A 25,532-nucleotide genomic window follows, 5' to 3' on the forward strand; every position below is an offset into this window, starting at 1 on the left:
TCCGATTGAGCAAAATCATACATTGGCTAAATCGGAGACACCTCTTATTGATGACCCCGAAATGTATCGTCGTCTTGTGGGTCGTTTGATATATTTGTATTTCACTAGACCTGATTTGGCTTATACAGTTCATATCTTATCTCAATTTATGCAACAACCTTGCCACGATCATTGGGAGGTATCACTTCGTGCGGCACGCTACTTAAAAGGTTGTTCGGGTCAAGGGATCCTTTTGGGTTCAGATTGTGATCTACATTTGAAAGGATTGTTTGACTCGGATTGGGCTAGTTGTCCTTTGACGAGACGGTCGATTTCTGATTGGTTGGTGTTTCTTGGTTGTTCTCCGATTTCTTAAAAGACCAAGAAACAACATACTGTCTCTAAGTCTTCTGTAGAGGCAGAGTATCATTCAATGTCGGCAATTACTTCAGAGTTGAAATGGTTTAAGGTGCTACTTGACAGTTTGGGAGTCTCACATCCACGTGCGATGAGCTTGTTTTGTGATAGTCAATCAGCGTTATATATTGCGCAGAAATCGGTCTTTCATGAATGCACCAAGCATATTGAGGTTGATTGTCATTATGTTAGGGATTAAATTCAAGAAGGGGTTATTATCCGTCTTATGTGAAGACAACTGATTAACTCGCGGATATATTCACTAAGGCCTTAAGCAAACACCAATTTTTGTATTTACTTGGCAAGTTGGGCATTTGTGATTTGCATGCTCCAACTTGGGGGGGGGGGTGTTAAGCCTAATATTGTATAGCTAATGGGCCAATGTTATCGGCCCTAATATCTTGTTAGGTTGTATATATATACTTGTTCATAAAGTAATACAACTAAGGAAAATCAATTCCTGACATACTCGTGGAATAGAATGACTTAAAATTAATTAACAAGTTTGAAATAGACTTAGTTTATATTATAAACATGTTAAATTAAGTTTAACTTTTATTAATTGATTCACATCCAATAATCCATCAAAAGCTACTCATTTTAGTGCCCTCACTTGGATTCTGAATACTTAATCTGGTAATCCTATAATGTACAGGGTGTACCTTGAATACATGAGTACATGACTTACTCCTTTTAGTCCTCTCACTTAGATGATTAGTTAGTCCAATACCCCTTTAATCTATACAATTTGCACCTTGGATAACATGACCTACTCCTTTTAGTGCCCTTGTGTTGACTCTTAAGTGGTTTTGATGCTGATGTTGATGATTGAGCAAACCTCTATCTAATAAGAGTTTTCTAGTGTTTTGATGTTTGCAGAATAAGTAAACTCTGGGAGTTAAAGTGAGGTATGGAACAGAGGAACTTAAGAAGACTAAGGATGGTAAGTAAGATCAGAGGAAGAGTTCCAGAAAGAAGTTCTCTAAACAAAGCTGGATGGAACTACAAGGTGTTCCCTAATAGGAACATATCAAGGGCTTCCTAACAGAAGCAAGTTCCAGTGTAATGCTGGAGAAGAAGGACAACAGGTTGTAATGACTTGGTCTGCGAGTTCCAGTGTAATGCTGGAACATGACTTCAAGAATCAACAATTAATGCAGAGCTCGAGATATCGCCAAAAAGATGAACATTATAACTTAGGTTGTATTAAAGATAAGTTTGTTATTTAGGGTTGATGTAAATATATGATTGGTTGATATGCATGGAACTTATTAGAAATCAGATAAAAAGTTATACCGCAAGTGCACAGTGTTTGTTGTTAGCAGAGACTTAGCAAATACAGGTCGAATCCCACAGGAAGACAGGTTCTATTAGTTTTTTCCCAATTATTATAAACTATTTCAAAAAACGAAGAGTGATTTGATATCAATTAACTAAACTAGGACAATAATGAAAATAAGGTTGTTCTCAAATAAATAAGGTTGTTCTCAAATAAATAAAGGTTTAGGGCATACGTTCGGTCCACCATGCTTATACCAATCCAAGAAATGCAAACAATTCATTAATAAATAAACTGGGTAGAATAATTAAAGCACATGTTAATCCTACGAACGGGAATTAACGCTTACGAATTAACATATGTAGTTCGGTCGCTAACATAATCAAATTTGCTAATTGTAATTAAGCCTCTAAAAATATTATCTTTCAATTCTAATTTTTTAGCTAAATAATCAACTCATGATATTGGCCAATTACATGAATCAAACAATAAAGCACAAATCAATTGGAATCATTCAAACCCTAATTCATATTCTTATTGTTTGGGTCCAATTTAGTACAATTGGGCCTAGTCATTAAATGATCCAATTTAAAGCCCAAGGTCAAGGTTCAACTCTCCAATTGTGCTAAAGTCAAAGATCAGTCCTCAAGGCAAGTCAATTGGGCTAAGGCCCAACTTCTCCATATATGCAAAGGTATAAAAGCCATCAATATTACATTTATACATTCATTCAAACAAAGCCTCAAGCAATTAATTCTCTTGCATATCATTCTCTTTCTACACACTGTACTGACTTTAGCATCGGAAGGGCCTTCTTCGGCAACACCCCCGAGGCTAGTTTACATGTGTTTACTGTGCAGGAAACCTTCGGCCCAACATCACTTGGACCGAATCCAGTCTTCTCCACTTCATCGGACCTTCGACAAGGTCCCATTGTTTTCACCCGAAACAATTTGGCGCCGTCTGTGGGGACGACTTTCAAAAATCTTTAAGCCAAGTTTCTAACCAAAATCATCTTGCAATTATCTTAGTAGCAATGGCTAAGAACCGCAAGAGCAAAAGCCTCCGTCAAGGAGCAGGCGAAAAGCCTAAAACCCCTACACCATCACCCTCACCGGACCGGAACTCTCCCAAGGGTGCCAGCTCGGGGGAGGATCATACAGGGAGGATTCCCTTTCTCCCGTAATTCATAACTCTCATCATAGGCCGAGTCACTCTCGGTCTAGCAGGGGTCAGTCCGATCATAGGACACATTCAGTGCCCCAAAGCCAACCATCGACCGTCCGCTCTCATTCCCATAATCAGCCGAGGACCCCTTTGACGGGGCCCAGCTCGGAGGAGGTGGCAAGAGCGCTGGCAGTGCTCATGGAGGCAATGAGGGCACAAAATATGCCGCCACCTCGCAATCGAACTCCTCCGCATACCCGGCATCAGCGGAGGAAGCTAGACCATGATGGTGGGAAACTTCCTTCCTTCCGGGAGCTGGAAGAGTGGGAAGAGGATACCTGGAAAACTGAAAAAGAGAGGAAAAAGAACCCTCAATTCTTCATAGGATCCTCGACCTCCCGACAGGAAACGCATAAGAGCAGCAGCTCACCTTCTCGGTCAGAATCTGCTCGCCAAGAACAACCTGAGACTGTTCGCCGAAGTGTTCTCGACCGACTCGGCGGCAAGGAACCGAGCGTGCACATTCGCCTCTCGTTCCCTGCAGCCGATGCCCAGACTTCCCAGCCAGGGACGAAAACCACTCCTACCTCTCTAAGAGGGCGGAGCGCGGTCCCTTCGGCCAGGAACAAGGGCAAAGACGTTATGCTACCCGCCAGTTCCCCATTCGAGCAATGGATACTGGAAGAGCACGTGCCCACGGTTAAAATACCATCGCACATCACATATGAAGGGACTTCGGATCCGAAGGACCACGTGGCCTCGTATGAGGCTCATATGCATCTTTGCCCCAGATCCGAAGCGACTTAGTGCAAATATTTCCCAACCACTGTCAAGGGGGTCGCGCAAGCATGGATCTCCAAGGGAGTAAAGCAAGGCTCTATAACAGGGTGGGATGATCTGTCCTCCAAATTTAGGAGCAAGTTTTCCACGGCAAACCGCCGAGAGAAGACTACTGCAGAACTCATGGGTCTGCAACAGGGGGAGACCGAAAGCCTCCGAGACTATCTGACCCGCTTCAGAAACGAGTCATCCAGCGTCTCTCAGCTGGACCAGGGGCTAGCCGTTTTTGCAATGCAGAATGGCCTTCAGCCCGGGAAGTTCCTAGACTTCATGGTCATGCATACCCCGTAGACCTTGGAGGAAGCTCTGAGCGCCTCGGATAAATTCATCCGAGCCGAAGAGTGGAACAAAACAAAAACCCAACCTCAATCTGGGGGAGGGAAGCAAAAACAAACACCCTTGTCTGAAGGCCAAGGCCAGAGGACAAAGGGAAGGGCAAAGGCCTCGGAGCAATCTTCGGCCAGCGACCCAAAGAAGGAAAAATCTGCCTCATACACAGGCAGATACGAGTCCTACACTCTGCTCTCTCTTCCACGCGCCAAAATTTACAGCGTGACGAAGGAGGAGCAAAGTTACCGAAAGCCGAGACCACTCCTAGAGTGGTATCAGCGAAAAAATAAAAATCAGTGGTGCGAGTTCCACGAATCTCCGGGACATAATACTGAGGAGTGTATCCAGCTGAAGGACCAGATAGAGGACATGGTCCGGAAGGGATACTTGAAAAAATACATCGCGGATCACCGCGAGAAAAAGGAGTCTGAGAAGTCAGCAAAAGACTCTCGACAAGACCTCGACTTCCCCCGGAAGAACAGTAAAAGGCCAGAGGGAAAATTCTCTCCGATCAATGTTATCTCGGGAGGAATATGCTCTCGGAGGGAGCACAAGCGACACCTTAGGGCTCTGACCCACCAGGTGAACAACGCTGACATTCAGCCTCCCCAGTCGCCGGTGCCGAACATGACGTTCACAGCCGCCGACTGCCGGGGGTAACGTTCCCTCACGAGGATCCGTTGGTGATCATCGCCACGGTGGCCAACCACGACGTCAGTAAGGTCCTTGTTGACGGTGGCAGCGGAGCAAACATTCGGTTCCGAAAGGCCTACAATCAAATCAAGCTGAAGCCCAAGCACCTTACGCCGGTACCCTACCCGGTATCCGGGTTCAACGGGGCTTCAACTTATCCAGATGGGAAGGTGACACTTCCTGTCACCATCGGCTGCGATGAGGCAGCCAGGAATGTCATGATTGAATTTTTGGTCATTGACGCTCCTTCAGTGTACAACGTGATTTTGGGGAGACCCATAATTCATGAGATCCAAGGGGTCATCTCCACTTATCATCAGCTGATGATTTACGTCTCAGACGCTGGCTTCCCCGAAAGGATACAGGGCAACCAAAAGGACGCCCGAAGGTGCAACTATCTCAAGCCATCCAGTAGTCGCCCAGATGACGACAAGGATGAGGAGGAGAAAGAAAAAGAAAGAGAGCCAAGCACAAAAAAGCCGAAAGGCCTAAGTGCTTCGGGCCAAGGATTTGTGCCCAGAGAAAAAGGGCCCGAAAGGGAAAAGGCTAGCTCCTCAGCTGAACCGAAAGACTCAGAGAGCCAGCCGAAGGACAAAAAGACTGGAACACCTGCTGACATAGGCAGCAGGCCAGATTCTGAAGAGTCCAGTCCATCAGCAATGGACATGGACCAACAGACTGAAACAGTTGAGTTGGCTGAAGGAGACGTTGAGAAATGTGTAACAATCGGGATGGACCTTGATCCGAACACCCGTTGTGAACTTATTCAGCTCCTTCGGGACAACAGAGATGTGTTTGCTTTCTCGGCAGCTGATATGCCCGGGATAAGTCCAGACCTCATCTCCCATAAGCTTAATGTTGACCCAACGTGTCGACCAATTAAGCAAAAGAAGCGGAATTACTCCGCTAATAAGAACCGAGACATCGCAGCCGAGGTCAAAAAGTTGCTGGAGGCAGGCTTCATCGAGCCTTGTCAGTATCCAGAATGGCTTGCAAATGTGGTGATGGTCAGAAGGCCAATGGTACCTGGAGGATGTGCGTTGACTTCACGGACCTAAATAAGGCTTGTCCGAAGGATTTCTATCCCTTGTCGAGGATCGATCAGCTAGTTGATTTGACAAGTGGCCATGCCTTGCTTAGTTTCATGGACGCATTCTCGGGGTATCATCCGATCTTCATGCACCCCGACGATCGAGCAAAGACGGCATTCGTCACGAACGCCGGGGAGTACAATTATAAAATGATGCCCTTCGGATTGAAAAATGCGGGGGCAACCTATCAAAGGCTGGTGGATCAAGTTTTTGCCGATCAAAAGGGCCGAAACATGGAAGTCTACGTCGACGATTCAATCGTCAAAAGCAAAAAATCTGAGGACCATGTTAAAGACCTGGCTGAAACCTTCGCCACCTTAAGAAAGCATCAAATGAAGTTGAATCCGAAGAAGTGTGTCTTCGGCGTGAAGTCAGGGAAATTCCTTGGGTTCATAGTCAGCAAGAGGGGGATTGATGCCAATCCCTCCAAAGTCAAAGCAGCGCTCGACCTTCCTGAGCCGAAAACAAAGCGGGATGTTCAGCGGCTCACCGGAAGAATGGCAGCCCTCTCGAGGTTCATTTCCAGAGCTTCGGATAAGGGGTTACCTTTCTTTAAAGCCCTGAAACTCCCGAAAACAAAAGAGCTCGTTTGGGAGAGAGAGCAAAAAGAAGCCTTTAAGCAGCTTCGGGAGCATCTGGCTCAACTCGCAACGCTGGCTAGCCCATCAATAGGAGAAACTTTGTATCTGTATGTGGCTGTTAGCCCAGCCACCATCAGTTTAGTAGTGCTGAAGGAAGAAAGCAAAAGTCAGCAACCGATCTATTTTGTCAGTCATACTCTGACGGATGCCTGGACTCGCTACCCTCTACTCGAGAAAGTCGCTTTTGCGGTAGTGGTAGCTGCTCGGAAGCTGAGGCCCTATTTTGATTTCCATCAGATAGTGGTCTTAACTGATCAGCCGCTGGAAAAAGTTCTCGGCAAAGTTGAAAAATCTGGTAGGCTGGCCAAGTGGGCTTTTGAGCTCACCGAATTCAGCATCAGCTACCATCCGAGGGCTGCCATTAAGGCTCAAGCTCTAGCGGATTTCTTGGCCGAATGCTCATACCAGGAAGCGCTAGACAATGAAAAGAAAATATGGATCGTGTTTACGGATGGATCTTCCACCGAAAATGGTTCGGGGGCAGGAGTAGTGATAACCTCTCCCGAAGGCAAATCCTTCGAGTATGCACTAAAATTTTCTTTTAAGACCTCGAACAACGAAGCCGAATATGAGGCAGCAATCGCTGGCCTAGAATTGTGCATCTCCCTGGAAGCCGATCATGTCTGCCTGAAAACAGACTCTCAGCTAGTTGCATATCAGATCAGCGGCAGCTACGAGGCCAAAGAGCCCTCCATGATAGCCTATCTCGCCAAGATCAAATCAGTCATTGCAAAGCTGAAAACTTTTGAGGTTCAGCTGATCCCAAGGGGTTAGAATACTCAAGCCGATGCACTCTCCAAACTTGCCAGTTCAACTCTCACTGAGCTGAACAGATCTGTATATGTGGAAGTGCGTCGAGAAAGAAGTGTCGACGAAGCACCTGAAGTGTGCTGCGCTGACCCAGAGCCTAGCTGGATGGACCCCATCCTAGCTTTCAAACTTCGGGGAGAGACTCCCGAAGATAGAGCTTTGGCCTCCAAGATGAAGAGAACCAGCTCAAGGTTCATTGTCTTCAGGGGGAAGCTTCTGAAAAAGTCCTTCTCAGCCCCATTGCTAAAATGCGTGGGACCAACAGATGCAGATTATATCCTACTGGAGATTCACCTCGGCATCTGTGGGAACCACATCGGGGGAAGGACCTTAGCCCACAAGGCATTGAGGGCTGGATATTACTGGCCCACCATGATCGCAGATGCTAAGGAGCTGGTCCGGAAATGCGAAAAATGTCAAAAATACGCTCCAGTTATCCACCAGCCAGCAAGGGATCTTCAGCCGATCCTTAATCCACTCCCGTTTCCCCAATGGGGACTGGATATACTAGGACCATTTCCAGAGGCTGTGTACCAAAAAAAATGGCTGATAGTTGGTGTTGACTACTTCAGTAAGTGGATCGAGGCCGAAGCAGCCTCGAACATTACAGAGAGAACTGTCAGAAAATTTATCTGGCAGAATATCATCACTCGTTTCGGCATCCCGAGAGTATTTGTCTTCGATCATGGGAGGCAATTCGATAACTTACCGCTGAAGCGGTATACAGACCAGTTCGGTATCAAACTGGCATATTCAGCAGTATGCCACCTGCAAAGTAACGGACAAGCTGAAGCTGCAAATAAACAGATCCTAAATGCCCTTAAAAAGAGGGTGGAAGATCAAAAGTCCAAGTGGCTGGAGGAGCTCCCTGGAACCCTTTGGTCCCTTCGGACAACTGAAAAAGAGGTAACGGGCTATTCACCTTTTGAACTGGTGTATGGTGCCGAAGCCGTTCTTCTAGTGGAAATTGACTCTGAGAGCTTACGAGTGCACCACTTCTCGGCTGAGAATGAGCGACTAATGAAGGAATCTCTCGATTTCCTCGACGAAGTAAGAGACTCGGCCCGAGACAGAATGGCTGCTTATAAGCAGAGAATCAGCAAATTTTACAACCGAAGGGTCCATGCAAGGCCTCTAAAAATTGGAGACCTTGTCCTTCGAAATGCTGCTATAGTTCAGAAAAGCCGAATCCATGGAAAACTCTCAACTGCATGGGAAGGGCCCTACGAAATCTGTGATGAGCTTCAGCCAGGGAGATACCGCCTTCGACAGTTGGAGGGAACTGAGTTGAAAAATCACTGGAACGCTGATGTACTGAAAAAATATCATGTGTAAACCCTTCGGGGCAGAACAATCTTTGTAAGTACATTTTAAATTAATGAAAGGCCTTGGAGCCACCATTTATATAAATATTTGCAACTTTTTATCCTTTCAAAGTTTTCTTGGTTCTATCTACTCTTTAAGGGTTTTCATTCAGCCTCGTCTGAAACCTTCGCCTTCGGGTAACTGGGTTTCAGATTGCTGACAAAACTCGTCTTTTTAAAGAACACTGGTCTTTTAGCTGAAGTCAGACTTTAGTAAGACTTGTTCTCCAAAGGCATGAGTCTATGGACAATTCTGGAATATTGCCTTAACTGAGCCTTGTATTCCAGAAAGCCATTATCCGAAACATTGCCTTCAGCTGGCCCTGTGTTTCGGATATCCATTTTTTTAAAGATAGCCAGAAAATTAAGGATAACACCAACTGTTGGAAATTGTTTATTCAGCCTCGTCTGCAACCTTCCCCTTCGGGTAACTGGGTTTCAGATTGCTGACAGACTCGTCTTTTTAAAGAACTCTGGTCTTTTAGCTGAAGTCAAACTTCAGTAAGATTTGTTCTCCAAAGGCAAGAGTCCATGGACAAGTCTGGGATATTGCCTTAACTGAGCCTTGTATCCCAGAAAGCCATTATCCGAAGCATTGCCTTCAGTTGGCCCCGTGTTTCGGATACCCATTTTTAAGAAGTAGAGAAATTGTTTATTCAGCTGAAGTCATACTTCAATTTCTGGGGGGACAAGAGGCACTACCAGTGCAAGTTTATGTTCAGCAGAATTGAAGAAATAGTAAAGCATTCAAAGACAAAGCAGTTGAATAAAGGGACGTCAGATTAATAATTCATGCTCAGAAATTGAGCTACAAGTTCAAATAAATTAAAAACTATATCGGCAGCCGCCCACAAGCGGAAAATAACAGCTGCCGAAATACGTACAGAAGCAAAAAATAAACTGTTTGTACAACAAGGTAAGCTGAAGCAAAAAACAAACAAGGCAAAAATTCAGAAAGCGGCGAGTCTAAAGTTGAGCGCATGATGAACCGCAAGATTCTGAAGACGACTGCCCGAGTTCCTATGCTTCAGCCCGAGGATCAGACTGATTCGCATTGTGGGGCCCCATGGTGGCCTCAGCCCCAGCAGCAGAAGAAGCAGGCTTTGCACTCTGCCGAGCCTCCCTTTCCCTCTGTTCAGCCTCCAACTCCTTTCTCTCAGCTTCTTCTTCGGCTTCCTCAGCCTGAAGGATTTCAGCTTCGATTGGAGTTGCATATTTCATATGAGGGTCTTCGGGATCCTGGACCCATTCAGCACATTTGGACCAGTCCAACTTCGGCTCAGCATGTAGGCAGACTCTTCGGCACACTCTGAACCCGTTTCTGAAACCCATTTTATACTCTTCTTGGGTATAGATACGGACTTTGAGTAGAGCCTCAGCATCAGCCAACTTCTTCTTTGTCTCCTCCAAGTCTTCCTTGGATTTCTTCAGCTCATCGGCGAGCTTGGAGGAGGAACCTTTCATCTCATTCAGCTCCTGCTGAACTTGGGAAGCCTCTGTCTGAGCCTGGGTCAGTTCTTCTTTTTTGGCCATCAGCTGATCCTCAACTTCTTGGAGCTTATCTCTCTGAGCTTCAGCAGCATTAGCAGCCTCTGAGAGTTGGACATTCCGGGCTTGGAGCATCTCTTCAACGGCCATTCTACTGGCTTCAAGAGCTTCCAGCTTTTGCTGCACTTCAGCTTGTGCAGCAGCTCCTTCCTGGATTCGGCTCCCAATAGTAGCCTTGAACTTGGAGATGTCCACTCCCATGTGCTCTTGAAGGAATTTTTCCCCTTCCATCAGTGGGGGAAAAACTTCCTTCTCCATAGCATCGCAGAAGGTTTTAAGGGCTTCAGCAGCTCTCTTTTCATATTCTTCGCCCTTCTGCTGCTTCTCTTCAGCTGCTGCTTACTTCAGCTTAGCAAGCTTTAGCTCCTCCTCAGCTACCTTCTTGTCATACTCGGCAGCATCTACCCTATCTTGTAGGGTATCTATCAGCTCTACAGTGAGAGTCTGATTGTGCACGAACTGGAAACAGGAGTACAAGTCAACAGAAAAAAATAAATAATAATAATAACTGAAACTGAATTGAAGAGCTGAATTGAAAAAGAGATAAAGGCAAGGAGAATCACCTGCATCATCAGCAGTTGGTTAGACCTGGCTGGGTCTGGAACTGATCTGCTGGATTCGCCCATCCCAGCAGTGGCCTTTAGCGACCAGATTCTTGCCCTATCAACTTCGGACATGCCAGCAAAATCGCCGAAGTAGGCTGCAGCACCTTCTCGGTTCTGACCCCATATGAGGTCCCACATGTGATCTGGGATTGGAATTCGGGGGGCCGAGAAACCCATTTCCCCAGACTGCAGCGTCTGGAAGGAAGGGAAGGATGACGATGGAGCTTCTTTAATCTTGGATGGCTTGGCATCCCCCTTCTTCTCAGAAGAGTCAATTATTATGACTTCTTCTTCTTCAGGTGTGAGGACGAAGGCCTCAACCTCTCTTGCAATGTCTGCCGTGAAACCCTCAGCACTGGGCATCACATCATCCTCATTTCTGTGCTCAGCAGCACTCTCTTGAACTTCCTCTTGGACCCCTCCCTTAGGTTCGGGAGTTTTCTGATCCACCTCCATCTCGGGAGGTGGCGGAGGGGTCTTTGGAGGTGATTGAGGTGGCGGCCGGGGAACCCTCGGCAATCCATTGCCTTCCTCGGGTTCCCTTATCTCGACGCCGATGGTCATCGGCCTCCGCTGAAAGTCATGCGGGCCGATGATGGCCATTCTTCGTCGCCTTTTCTGAAGCGGCTGCTCGTCCATGTCTGAGTCTGAAGACTCTTCTTGTGCCTGGTCTTCGGGACGAACAGGGGCTTTCCCTTCTCTATGTCTATTACTCTCTTCGGACTGTAAAAGACAGGAGGGGGGAGTTTTCTGAGGCCGACAGCTGCTAACATGTTCTCTTGGAAAACATAATGCGTATCGGGGAGCCAAGTCTCCGGGATATGCTGCATTCGACCGCTGCCCCCCCGGTTCGGCAGCTTGCCGATGATGTTCTGTTGATTAAGGTTCGGATCTGGGCCGTTATCTTCGGGGGGACCTAAACTTCCCATGTCGGGACCAGGCTCAGCAAGATACCTGGGAGCGCTGAAGACGCAAGGGTGGCCCGGGTCCGTGGGCGCCCTAACCCAAATCCATTGACCTCTCCAGTCCTTGTCTGAAGAGTCGTTCGGCCACATGGTTAGGTACTAGGGCCGAGACTCAATCCGGTACCACCCAGAACCGTGACTCCCGTGCTCACTTTGAATATTTAGCACTAGCCGATGGAGCTTTTTGAAGCAGTGCAGGTTCGGCACATACCTGAAGAACTTGCAGACCCATAAGTATGTCATCACCCTTCGGATGCTAATGGGAGTTAGCTGACATAGGGAAATATTATAATGGATCAGCAAGTCTCGGACGAATACGTCCAAATGGAACCTCAGCCCATACTGAAGTTGTCTTGTGTACACCCCCACATACCCCGGGGGTGGACGATGGATTCTATCGGATGCCACGAGCATTCGGCACCAATACCCATCAGCTTCAAGGATGCCGTAATGCAACTCAATTTGTTCGGCAAACCGATACTGTTCAGCATTCTCCACCCACCACGAGTAGGGGCGGTTCTTTATCATGGCCGAAGCTACTTTAGCATCCTCCCACTCCGAAAACCCAGGAAGGATGTCCCAAAGGATAGCGGGAACTTCATCGTCCCGCCCAGAAGCGCTCAACCCCTCCGTTCTCTGAGGAGGAGCCGAAGAAATGGGAGTCGCCCTAATCCCTTCAGCAGGATCAAGCTCTGCTCTCTGTCCATTCCAGGTCCAAATCCTGTTCCTGGGATCGGGAATTGGCCTTGCTCTTCTTGGAGCACGGGCTCTACCTCTAACTCCTCTCACCATGGATGAATTTCGAAGAAAAAAGTCGAAAAAAAGGGAAGGAGTTCAAATTCGAAGAAAAATAAACTAAAATCAAAGGAATTTACCTTAATCTGAAGCGAAAGTTGCCGATTTACGAATTGGTAGTGACGAGTCTCAGTTTCTAAGCTTAATGCTCGGGGAATTTGCGAAGTTTTGACGCGGGTTCTTGGGCTCTCTCGAGAATTCTGGGTTTGTGTTGGTGAATAAGTGAGGAGAGATGACGCGCCTCTAATTATATCTCCAGAAATGGGAATTCTGGGAGTCCGCGTTTCAATTTCTCTTAAACACCCCACTAAGTAACCGTTAAACACACGACCTTGCGATTAAACCGCCCATTATCCGTCCAACTTCCACAATTATTCGCCTTAACTGTGGTTATCTCATTAATTACGGTTTAAATTCAAATTTCTTGGATTAATTAAATCATTCACTTCCCTCCTTATCTGATTAATCAGACCCGACCCGTCATCCTGCCAAATCGGGTCTGGGGGGCAAGTTGTTTGGGTCCAATTTAGTCCAATTGGGCCTAGTCATTAAATGATCCAATTTAAAGCCCAAGGTCAAGGTTCAACTCTCCGATTGTGCTAAAGTCAAAGATCAGTCCTCAAGGCAAGTCAATTGGGCTAAGGCCCAACTTCTCCATATATGCAAAGGTATAAAAGCCATCAATATTACATTTATACATTCATTCAAACAAAGCCTCAAGCAATTAATTCTCTTGCATAGCATTCTCTTTCTACACATTGTACTGACTTTAGCATCGGAGGGGCCTTCCTCGGCAACACCCCCGAGGCTAGTTTACGTGTGTTTACTGTGCAGGAAACCTTTGGCCCAACATCACTTGGACCGAATCCAGTCTTCTCCACTTCATCGGACCTTCGAAAAGGTCCCATTGTTTTCACCCGAAACATTTATAATAATTAAGCACAAATAATCAAGGTATAAACATGGCTTCCCTCACTTAGCCCTAGAAAACGACTACTCACTCAAAATTGAAATAAACAAAAGAAAGGGAATAAATGAACTTGAATTCATAATTAATAAAATAAAACACGAAAGATTGAATGAAATACCTCAAATATTCAATTAATGAAGAACAATAATCTAGGGTTCAACAATGGAGTAGAAAACTAAAAGAACGTTCAAGCATAAAATAAAACATAAGGGAAGAAATAAAATCCTCTCAAGTATTTATATTAAAACCTAATCCTAAGCTAATTAAAATAGAAATAAATAAATAAAAATATAAGGTAGAATATTATTAGATGATAAGCGATGACGTAGCATGTGAAGACGAAAGATAAAGGTGACTCATCGATGCTTGGGATTTGCTAAGGCTGCTTGTGGCGTCAAGATCCCTCGCCAAAACCTACGGGCGCAGGGCTGGTGGCCGCGGGCTGGCAGTAGCTGCGGTTTGCCTCGAGTGGGCGCGGGACAGACCCGCAACAATATATCCCTCTGGTGGCTGACTATATTACTTAAATTCAAACGTCTGTAACTTTTGTTCTGGGAAACTTCTTGGGGTGTGTGACCTATCATTAGAAATCTCTTTAAGTCTAGTTTCCAATTCAATTTGAATCACTTCAATCCGATCTATAAAACTCAAGATAAGATCAAAAGAGTGAGCAAAGGTCACTTTTAATACTTTGCAAACCATCGTTCCTCTTCGTTTCTAACTCAAATTCATTCCCGAAAGATGCATAGCGACCCTTGTGGATGCTATATTCTCATGCTTAAAATCCTTAGAGACAACATCCACGAGCATAAATCCCTTGATCAATGAACTCGATCCATCGATTTTCATTCAAATATCATCCGAATCATCTCCAAACACTTCGAAAGCGTCCAAATGACTATGAAATCACCTGAAACATTAAGAAAAACACAAACGGAGTGTAATAGAGCGACATATGGTAACTTATGCAGACACGACTCTAAAAACAAGTAAGAAGACTAAGAAGAAATTATAAAACTAGCATGAACGTGCCTAAAAAACCTATATAAATATGATTCATCACTTGGCAAACTAATTAATTCGTAAAATATTATCTTGAGTATATGAAAAATAATTTAATCGATTTTATCTCTTAAAATCTGGTTTACTTGGTTTTATCTATTTCATGTAAAACTCTATCTTTTATAAAACGGATTTGACTAAGGAAAGGTTTTCGTTAAAAACGGAATTAAGTTTACATGATTTCTGTTTTAATATGATAAGGTTGAAATTCTGATTTATCTTTAACTTATCATTTTATCAAACCCTACTTTGCTAAGTTGACATCTTCTATGAATAAGGAAGAAGTTCTTCGAAGTAAAGTGAGAGTTTAAGCGTGAAAACCACTAATTAAGTTCTTAAGAGTAAGTTTGCCAAAGGTTTAAGCTTTATCATTTTGATTTCGGGTTTCCTGTGCAGCTTTCCATTTATATATTAGAGTGAGTCTTTGTGTTGTAATTGGTTTTTGGGGTGAATGTGAATTCTTAATAATTCATGTGTAGCTGTGAGTGCACAGTGAGAAGCTTCTAGTGTGAAGCAGAGTGTAGGCACTCTGGGAGTGCTGAGTGAATCTAAGTGTGGGACTTTGGTTGGGCAGGATAGGGTCCTATTAGGTAGCAAGTGTCCGGGAAGGAACTTGTGAGTGTAGCAAGTTGTCTTGGAGGAACTTGTGAGAAAGGTCTATGCGTAATAGGTTGTAACTAGGAGTTGCCCTATTATAGTGAAGTTTTGGTGTGGAAATCCCGAGAAAGGTCGAGGTTTTACTTTCAGTTGGGCCCTGGAAAGTTTCCTCGTAAAACTTGATGTGTGCTTTAAGTTCCTTTTGTGTTTTGCTTTTATATTCCGCAAAAGATTGACCTAACTGGAACTTACTACAATTCACCCCCCTCTCGTAGTAGTTCATCTAAATTTAACACCTTGAATCTTTAAATAGTTAATCTAGTACCCCTTTTACTTACAAAGTTTATACCTTAGATAACATGATGACCAAATATAGGGGATGCATAATCCTAGCCAGAGCTTATACATGTTATTTATGATGCTACATACTCAGTATCATCGTTTAGCTTATAGTTGTTATAGGGCAATTTTGTATGACCGTTGACGACGAACGATCAAGAAACATAAGAACAAGTAAAAGTTGTTGTAAGTGCTCATACGATCAAGGAGGGGATATTTCCCATCAGGAAGAAGTCAATTGAAGCTGTTACACGTATGAATACTCAAAATAGTCCACTTTCATTAGAAGACTTGATCAAGAATCAACCACTATCTCTTACTTATATGGAGGACACCCCCTACTACTCTCCAACAAATTACCTAACTCCTTATAAATAGAGGTTCCTTCCTCATAAAAACCAAGCCTATTCTACGTACAACTACCCTGCCACATGAATTACTAATTAGAAATCCAAACAACCTATCAGTTTATGTTGTGCCCAACTAGGCCAAACTGATAGCCACTCCAAATAATACTCGACGCACATGGTCATGTACAAAGGGTACACGATTGTGTAGATAGGTTCATCTGCAAAGCCACACGACCGTGTAGAGTAAGGTACACGACCATGTAGCAATAAGTTGTACAATAATTAGTTTTCAACCAAGAAGTTACTCTCACCTGCTCGGTCGGACGAACCAACCTGATTAATTCTGAGATAAAGCCTTTCCGATTGCAATACTAACTTAAACATTCCCCCACTAATGCAAACGGACCATAGAGATCATGAAATCTTAATAGTAAATGAAAGTCTCAGTACTTAAATGCTAGTATCTCAATATTTTAACTAACACACTAGTGCACAAGGTTTTCAACACTTCCCTAGTGAGTATCCAAAGATTTTAACTCCTACGAGCAAGGAAGGGACCTTGGAAACACATACCTTGACTTTAGAGCTTAAGCAACTTCGCAAACCACGACTACACTTGGGATCTAATGAGTACTTCAGAAGAACCAAACCATGTCCTCCCTAGAAGAGCGCCACTCTTCATACTCACGTTGTTGTTCTCAACATTTTTAGCAAATCCAAGGACTATTCATTCAATGGAACTAAACATTATGAACATTTAAGTTCAACCTCCATCAATAAATGGTGCATCTATCTCACCGCGGCTCAACAAGCTTTCAGGCTAGATGCATTAAGGGTTAAACCCAACCTTATCTGTTTGGTGTCTCTATCATTCCCTACTCATGTAGTATCTAGGCTAATAGATCCTGATCACTTAAGATCACTATTACTGCCTACTCTTGAGCCACTGGGCTAGAGACATTAAGAGCAATGCTCAACCTTTCATTCGGTGCCATTATCATCCCTATTCTAAGAGTATCTAGGCTAGTGATTCTAGGTTAGTTAAAAATCCCTATCACGCCCTACTCAAAGAATATCTAGACGAACGACATTAAGAGCCACGCTCAACCTTGCTGAATCCACCTGGTCAACAAAACACTCAAAGGAGTTAGATTAAACATACACGAACAGTGTAAAATAACAATGGGTCAACCAAAACTAGGCTCCAGACTCATTCAGAACAAAAGATCAAATTTAAAAGCATATCAGTGCATCCATGTAAGCTGTCTCACCTGACCACCCAACCTGGGTTATGGACACATTAAGAGAATTAAAACCCAACCTGTTAATATCAAGAAACATGTTTAGTAAGGCATCTCATAACCATAATAATGAGAGGGTTATAAAGTCAGATACCTCAATAGCGTAGACTTATTATTCGAGACTTCGTCACTTGAATGAAACGCCACAATGGATTTTAAACACATTCCCTTAGACGATCAAGCACTTACCTGTGTTGCATCATTGTGTAAGTAACCGCTTGATTATTCCCTGCTTTTACATACTTTAACCACTTCCATAAGATCTATCTTACTTTGTCACTACATTCGTAGTTCCTGACAACATACATAAAGACACTTGTGAGAAATCATGTAGAGAACATGAGGATTTACTTACCCCCACAATGGACAAACTACCATAGTTTATTTTGCAATAACTCATATCGTTGGCTCATATCATCTAATGCCATGAACCTTGCGTCCTATTAGATAGTGTATCACACCTTTACTTTGCAACTTACTCGAAAACGAGTACACCCCATCAACCTGTAAAACATACACTGGCAGGGCAATTAATAATATTTTTCGTTTACTTAAACTTCGTCCCCTGCATTGCACCAACTCCAACAACGATTTGACAATGACATATACACAAATTTAAGTGAACCTGAAAAATTTCTTTTAGAAAAGCAACATCATGTCAAGAATAACATGTTAAATCATTTAACTTGCAAATCATTAGCAAATTGAATCAAACATCAAAGCTAAACCATAACCAATAACTCTGGTTCTAACATGATCAACATATTCACCATATCAGATTCTCTACATTGTGAGAATGAGCTTAATACATACCTTGGCCAATTCAATGATCTTACCATCCAGAATCACCACTTATCTCATCATCTCGTACTTTCATCTTGGCATAAATACTAATTGAGGCCATTTAATCTCAATCATCCATATACATGTGTAATTAACAACATATGATTAAACTAGCATGTGACTAACAACAATGCTTATCATAATAAATACAAACATGCATTGCATCAGTACATTAGCATGCCAAGAATGAAAAAGCATTTGACATAGTTTGGGTACTTACACTTGACCCCCACATGACTTCTCTAGTCCACTCACCACATTAACCACAAGGGGTAATATAATACATGAAGGCTATACTTCATACCTCGAGTTGTCTCATGTAAAAACATCACTTACAAACACCATGATTTCTAATTTATCATGCTAGGAAGCCTACGTAACCTTACTGAAAAACAGACAAACTCATAATATAGGTGAGTAACAAAATTGGGTCAATACCAAACTTGCATGTATATCCTAGAAACACAATATCTTACCCTCAGTCTCCTTCCAATGCAACCAAACACCTTCCAATTTTATTTGAAAGACACTTACAACTGAAGGATATTTCCCAGCAAGGCAAGACATATAAAACTCAACAAGAACTTGCCAGCATGTTAACATGCTTCTTCTTATCAACTAGTTCAACTTATATTTATCATGGTCTATTCATATGGTTTCGGATTAAATCCACCATTGCTTGAATACTAAAAAACCAATCCATCTAACCTTTCAAACAAGAAAGTAAACACAAGACGAAAATGAACTAGTTCATGCTTTAGTCATTATACTTACCTTAGTTGATCTACTCATCAACTACACTGGCCAGACCAAAGCTTAAGAAACAAAAGCAACCACAAGATTAACCAAGGTTAACCGGTTAACACCAAATATAAATCATACTTGAGAAAATTCACATACATGATTCGTCATTTCAAAGTCATACAGACTTACACACATAGCTCATAGTTCAATATATACATCACTCACACATTTACATACTGGTCACACATACCATGTGAAACGTACTTTACAAAATAAACATCATAGTTAGAAAACCCCCACATCACACACCTTATGATAATAAAACCTGACTCCTGCCAAAGATTTAAGGAAAGACAACTAACAAATTAGGTGAATAATACTTTACAAGCATAAGAAGCTGAACTATAAAGCCACCCCCACATAGCAAATATCCTCATAAAATAGAGTCAACATTGAAAACAGAGAAACTTAATTTCTATTCTTAGAGAATGTGGAGTCCATAACATTTAGACTTGTACAACCTTACTAGTCTTTGTCAGACCATACCTTTCACTTCTAGTCTTAAGCATGGATAAAACCCGATCACTCCTAGACCTTCAACAAGAAAAGCTAAATGCTAGTCCTCTATCAGTTATACACATTTCATGTTCAAAAGATAAGATAAACTAAGACCACAAGAATTAACAACAATGATTCTAAATCTCCTTTTCAGACTAAAAGGGAACCTCGCAAGCTTATCACATACTCCATGCTCAACAAATATTTTTACAAGATTAGGGTAACAATTCAACATAAAGGCCATGTTTGGGTAAATGACTTTTTGGTTAACTTTTGACTTTTGGCTTTTTTATGTGGTCAAATAGCCAAAAAAAGTGTTTGGTAATTGGCTTTTCATTCAGCGAAAATGCTGGCTTTAAAGCCAAAATGAAAAAGCTGCTTTGAGTAGCTTTTTTTTGTTGGCTTTTGGCTTGTTGGCCCATTAATTATCTAATAAACAATCAACAACCAACAACTAAATTTACCAAACACTTTTAAAAACAGCCAGCTTAAACAACCAATTTTAAAAGCCATTATAAACAGCCAAACATTCCAGCTGGTCAAACAAGCCAAGTGAACCAGCCAACCGCCAACCGCCAACTGCCAACAGTCATTTGCCAAACAAGGCCAAAGACTATCAAAAGATAAAACAAATAAACATCCCTGATCAACTAGGAAAAATAACACAGCCCATAATCATACGAGATTAAATTAAACAGAGCATATAACAAATAGCAGAAATAAGGTACTTGCAACTCATTAAATCAACTAGCACATAGCCACATATAAACAACTTGGACTGAAGTTCTCCTTCAAAACCACTCACCAACATGAGTAAAACCAACTCAATAGTTAGACTAAAAATCTAACTTAATCTACACATTGCATCGCAATACTTCATAATAATAAATTATGCATATTTAGGGCACTTATAGTAAACATTATAAGAGTTAGAAAGCAATAATAATTTAGAAGAAGAGGAACTTTCCTGATTGTGCACACGCTCAATCTCTCTATCCCTTGTCAAATTGGTTGAAGAGAGTCTTCAGAGAGTTGCACTCCTCCGTAAGAACCTAGACCAACCAACTCTGCTTGCATAACCTGAGGACAATAACGAGCCTAGTTTACCAAAGATTCGAAAGAACCACTTCGTAGCCATGTGCAGTTTGCCGCGCATGATAGCTGCCGAACTCAGAAACACGCAGATATTTGATCGCCAATCCACGTACTACTCTATGGCTCTTGTAATTGTTGGATAACAACTATAACTCCTTATATACACTTGTAAAGCACTTAATTTGGAACAATATTCCACTATCATACTCCATTAGATGTGATCATAGGAATACACGCATTGTTAATGACCAGCAAAAGGGGAAAAATATATTTCCTTACTTTCACTTCATAATTTCCGCCTAAATCCATGAGCTCCACTAGCTTCGACCGCGAGAACACCAAACCATCATTGATATGCAAATCAAACATACTCATAACTTTCTACAAGATCTAATACCACCTTATTTGATACACAAACGCATGTACAACACCTGCTAGCCACGTAAAGGATGCAAAGTTTAATCCGATCCATAATCTAACCGGTAATTAAATAATCCCTAAAAATTAGGGTTCTTTGACAATCACTCACCGAGTTTTTTAATTGTTCCCAAAGACAATATTTTATCCCAAATTCAAGAAATCAACGGTATACAAATTAATACTATTTCGCTTCTAAATTATTAGAAAAAATACCTGTTTGGTTTCGTAAAAACATTAGCCAAATTAAGAACTTCCTTGGATACTCAAAATCAAATACCTGTCCTCCTTCGGTTGTGTCGTGGTTTGGATACCACTGCCTTAGAAGCGAAATACACCACCACTAGTACAGGTATCCTAGTGACGCCCCCCCCCAAGTTTTATATAACGACCTCCGTAATCCGTGTACCCAAACTCGAAGGTTGAAATTGTTCAAGAATTGCTTAGATCTCAAAGGGATGGTTTGTGTTTAATGTGTTTAGAGTTTTTCTACCAGTTATTTCATGGAAGAGGCTCTTGTTTGTATTTATAAAGTTCCAATATAAGGAAACAAATAAATCCAAACAACCTATCAGTTTATGTTGTGCCCAACTAGGGTGCCCAACTAGGCCCAACTGATAGCCACTCCAAATAATACCTAACGCACACGGTCGTGTAAAAAGGGTACACGACCGTGTAGATAGATTCGCCTGCAAAGCCACACGACCATGTAGAGTAAGGTACACGGCCATGTATATCACACGGTCATGTAGTATATGGTACACGACCACGTAACGGATAGTTGTACAATAATGATTTTTCAACCAAGGAGTTACTCTCGCCAGCCCGGTCGGACGAACCAACCCGATTAAGTCTGAGATATTGCATTACTAACTTCAACACCAACATGTAGATATAATCCACCTATTAGAGATAATATCAAGAGAATATCTTGATATTATTCTCATCATGTATCATTCCTATAATGCTGGCAAGATTAATTATATCAAATCAATTCCTTTGATCTTCCATGCCTAACTTATGCCTAACTTATAGCAATCATAATATTATTGTATAGCTGTACTACATTATTGTTGTAAACATTTTTATTTCTTTCCTATTATAGGCTTATTTATAGCTAACTCTCTTGTAATATATAATTGTAATTGATACTTCTTGATTCGTAATACAACATACCTTTAATCCTTTGATCCTTTCATGGTATCCGAGCACGAAGATTCATAAAAGCTTTTTTTTTTTTTTTTTTTTTTGTTTATTTTTGTTTTTCCTTCTCTACCCAACATGTCTGGAACTACCATTCCCAACGATGTCAAGCCTGGTCACCCTTTGATTGTTGTTAATCTATTTAACATCATCAAACTCACTAATGCCAATTACCTATCTTGGAAGCTACAGGTTGAATCCACCTTGATTGGTTACGGTCTTTTCAAATTCTTAGATGGCTTGTATCTCACACCGCCTTCTCTGATCACCAAAGATCTTGCATCCACCCAAAATCCAGCCTACACTACATTGGTTAGGCAAGATAAGCTATTGTTTGGTGCCTTTATTGGCACACTGGACTCATCCATTGCTCCTCTTGTCTCGCGAGCTACCACTTCAAAGGAAGCATGGGATATCCTTGCCCACACCTTTGTTCGTCATTCCCGTGGCCATGCTAAATTAATTAAAGCCAACATGAAGGCTATCACAAAAAGCACTCAATCCATCACTGAATAAATGAATGCGACTCGCATTTGTGCAGATCAATTGGCTGTTCTTGGTGAACCATATAAACCTGATGATCTCATTGAACGAGTGCTCGAAGGCTTAGAAGATGACAAGTACCAATCAGTTATTGATTCAGTGAATAATCAAGATTCCGTGATAAGTTTTGATGAGTTGCATGAGAAACTCCTCTAGGAGGTTAATCTCCGCAAGAATACGTCTTCTATCCCTCTTCCAATCACGGCTCACGCAACCACCACTCGGTCGCACCCAAAAAATTCACAATCTACTGACTCCTATACACACAACTCTTATCATCCCCACAAATCTGGCCCACCCCACAAGAAAACAAACAACCCAAACAACAAACCTCAAGGCTACCAAGGCAAGTGCCAATGGTGTCATGCTTTTGGTCACTCCCTGTATCGATGCTCCATTTTTCAAGAAAAATTCCCAAATGCTAAGCCCACCCTACCCCCGTCATCCACCTCTCATCACCCGCCTCAAGCACACATGGCTACTACTACTACCTCTGGACAACAATCCTCTTGGCTCTTAGACACTGGAGCGTCGCACCATGTCACTCGTGACTTATCTAATCTTTCTCTCCATCACCCTTATGATGGTACTGAAGAAATTGTTATAGGTAATGGGATGGGTGTACCCATTACACATACAGGCTCTATTTCTATCCCCACTTCTTCAAAAAATATTTTACTGTCTAACGTTTTATGTGCCCCTTCCATGACTCGTAATATCATTTCTATTTCTCAATTATGCTTTGAAAATAATTTACTCATTGAATTCTCTTCTGATTATTTTGTTGTGAAGGATCAGCTCACGGGTGCACATCTTATCCGAGGTCCGACTAATAATGGGATATATGAGTTGCCATCTCCTTCAACCATTTTTGATTTTTCTACCATCAAAGCACCGGCAATAAATTGGCACCATAGACTTGGTCATTCATAATTAGCCATTTTTAAGAAAGTTATTTTGGAGTTTCATCTTGATGTTTTTAGTTCATTGTCTTTTAATTGTAATGCTTGTCAATACAATAAAAGTCACAAACTTTCTTTTAAACAATCCACTTTAATTTCTCATGGTCCTCTTGATATTGTTTATACTGATCTATGGACAGCTCCAATTCACTCCTTAATGGCTTCAAATATTATGTGATCTTTTTTTTATCATTACACTAAGTATATACGGTTTTACCCTCTTAAAAATAAGTGTGACACTAAAGCCGTCAATTCATTCGTTTTAAAGCTCTTGTTGAGAAATTTTTCGGAATAGTGATAAAAATTTTATACTTTGATAATGGGGGTGAATATGAGGCTTTAGCATCTTTCTTAACTATTGATGGAGTATCTTATCTTACTACTCCTCATACTCTGGAACACAATAATTTTGCCGAACGTAGTCATAAGCATATTGTCGAAACCGGCTTTTCACTCTGAACTCATACTTAATTACCTCTCACTTTTCATCATATGCCCTCTCCGCTGCTTCCTATTTGATAAATAGGCTTCCCACACCTACTTTATCAAATAAATCGCCTTATCATTGCTTATTCGGGTCTCCTCCTAATTATATCAAATTACCAAGTTTTGGGTGTTTATACTACCCTTGGCTTAAGCCTTATACATCTCATAAATTAGATCCAAAATCCAAGCCATGTATATTTATTGGATATTCAAAAACTCAAAGTGCTTACTATTGCATGGATCCCACCACTAATCGTGTTTATGCATCTCGGCATGTTCGGTTGAATTTCCTTACCCTTTGCTCATCCAAGCAAAAAAATCAAGCTCAACTCCTCATCCGGATTCTTGGTGTGCTATTACCTTACCCATTTTGGAGAATCCAATACATAGGCCCACATCTGACCAACCAGACTCCCCAAGCCCATTTATTTCCAACCCATCCACTCCATCTCCTTCTCCTATTCATGATCAGCTCACCCAAACTAGAATAAATCCCTCATCTCCACCTACCTTTTCCCAACCAAACTCAACTTTAACACCACCTTTTCACACGGCTATAGGGAATATTTTAAACATCAACTTTGAGCCCCACTGTGATCATGCACTTAAGCATGGTGGCGTCCAAAGGGAAAGAAGCTAGAGCAAAAGAGTCGCCAACAAGTTTTAGGAACATGTAAACCGTTCACGGGTGTGAAGGTTACACCCCATTCACGATCACGGAGATCGCTAACTCCATAGTGGTCCAGAACCATGACTGGATATTCGGTGATGATGGTACGAATCCAACCTAAAAGAGATTGAACCCGCCCTAAATCGGCCTCTACTTAATTCTTTTATTCAGGTGTGCTTTCCGATCAACATACACACAACAAGTTAACCCTAAACCTAATTAATCTACGTTGGTTGATTATTAATGCACAAATAAATCTATTATTGGCGATCACTTGAATTAAAATCATATTAATCCTAGATCAAATTATTAATTATCTTATTAAGCGTGATTTCAAGTATAAATTCCCTTTAAACCTGCAAAAAGGGGCGTGATCAAGCAATAACAATAATATCACCATAATCAAGCAACATAATTATTACTAACACAACAATCATCATCATCATAATAAAGCATTAACTCCAAAATAATATTAGCAGGATCCTAGGCATGATACTAAACGGATTAATAACAAACCCTAGCATGTCACTAAATAAAAATCAAAACTTTAGCCTAAACATGATACTGAAAATCAAAATAATAGAAATATTAAAGTAACACTCTAACATGATACTAGGAATCATAATCAACCTAACATGATACTAGGAATTATAATAATATTCTAAGCATGATTTCTATATCAAAAGCAAGGAATAAGGATAGTAAATCTACTCACTTTGATGCCTCGTATCCCTTTCTATCAAAACAATACACACGTTAGTAACTTCAAGAAAGATTAAATTAAACAAATAAATCAAATAATAATTGAAATAAGGATTTTGGACCAAACCCTCAGAAGTATCAACCTTTCACGTCGAGGTCGAAGGAA

The sequence above is a fragment of the Chenopodium quinoa genome, unplaced genomic scaffold (assembly GCF_001683475.1).
Source record: "Chenopodium quinoa cultivar QQ74 unplaced genomic scaffold, ASM168347v1, whole genome shotgun sequence".
Classification (NCBI taxonomy): domain Eukaryota; kingdom Viridiplantae; phylum Streptophyta; class Magnoliopsida; order Caryophyllales; family Amaranthaceae; genus Chenopodium; species Chenopodium quinoa.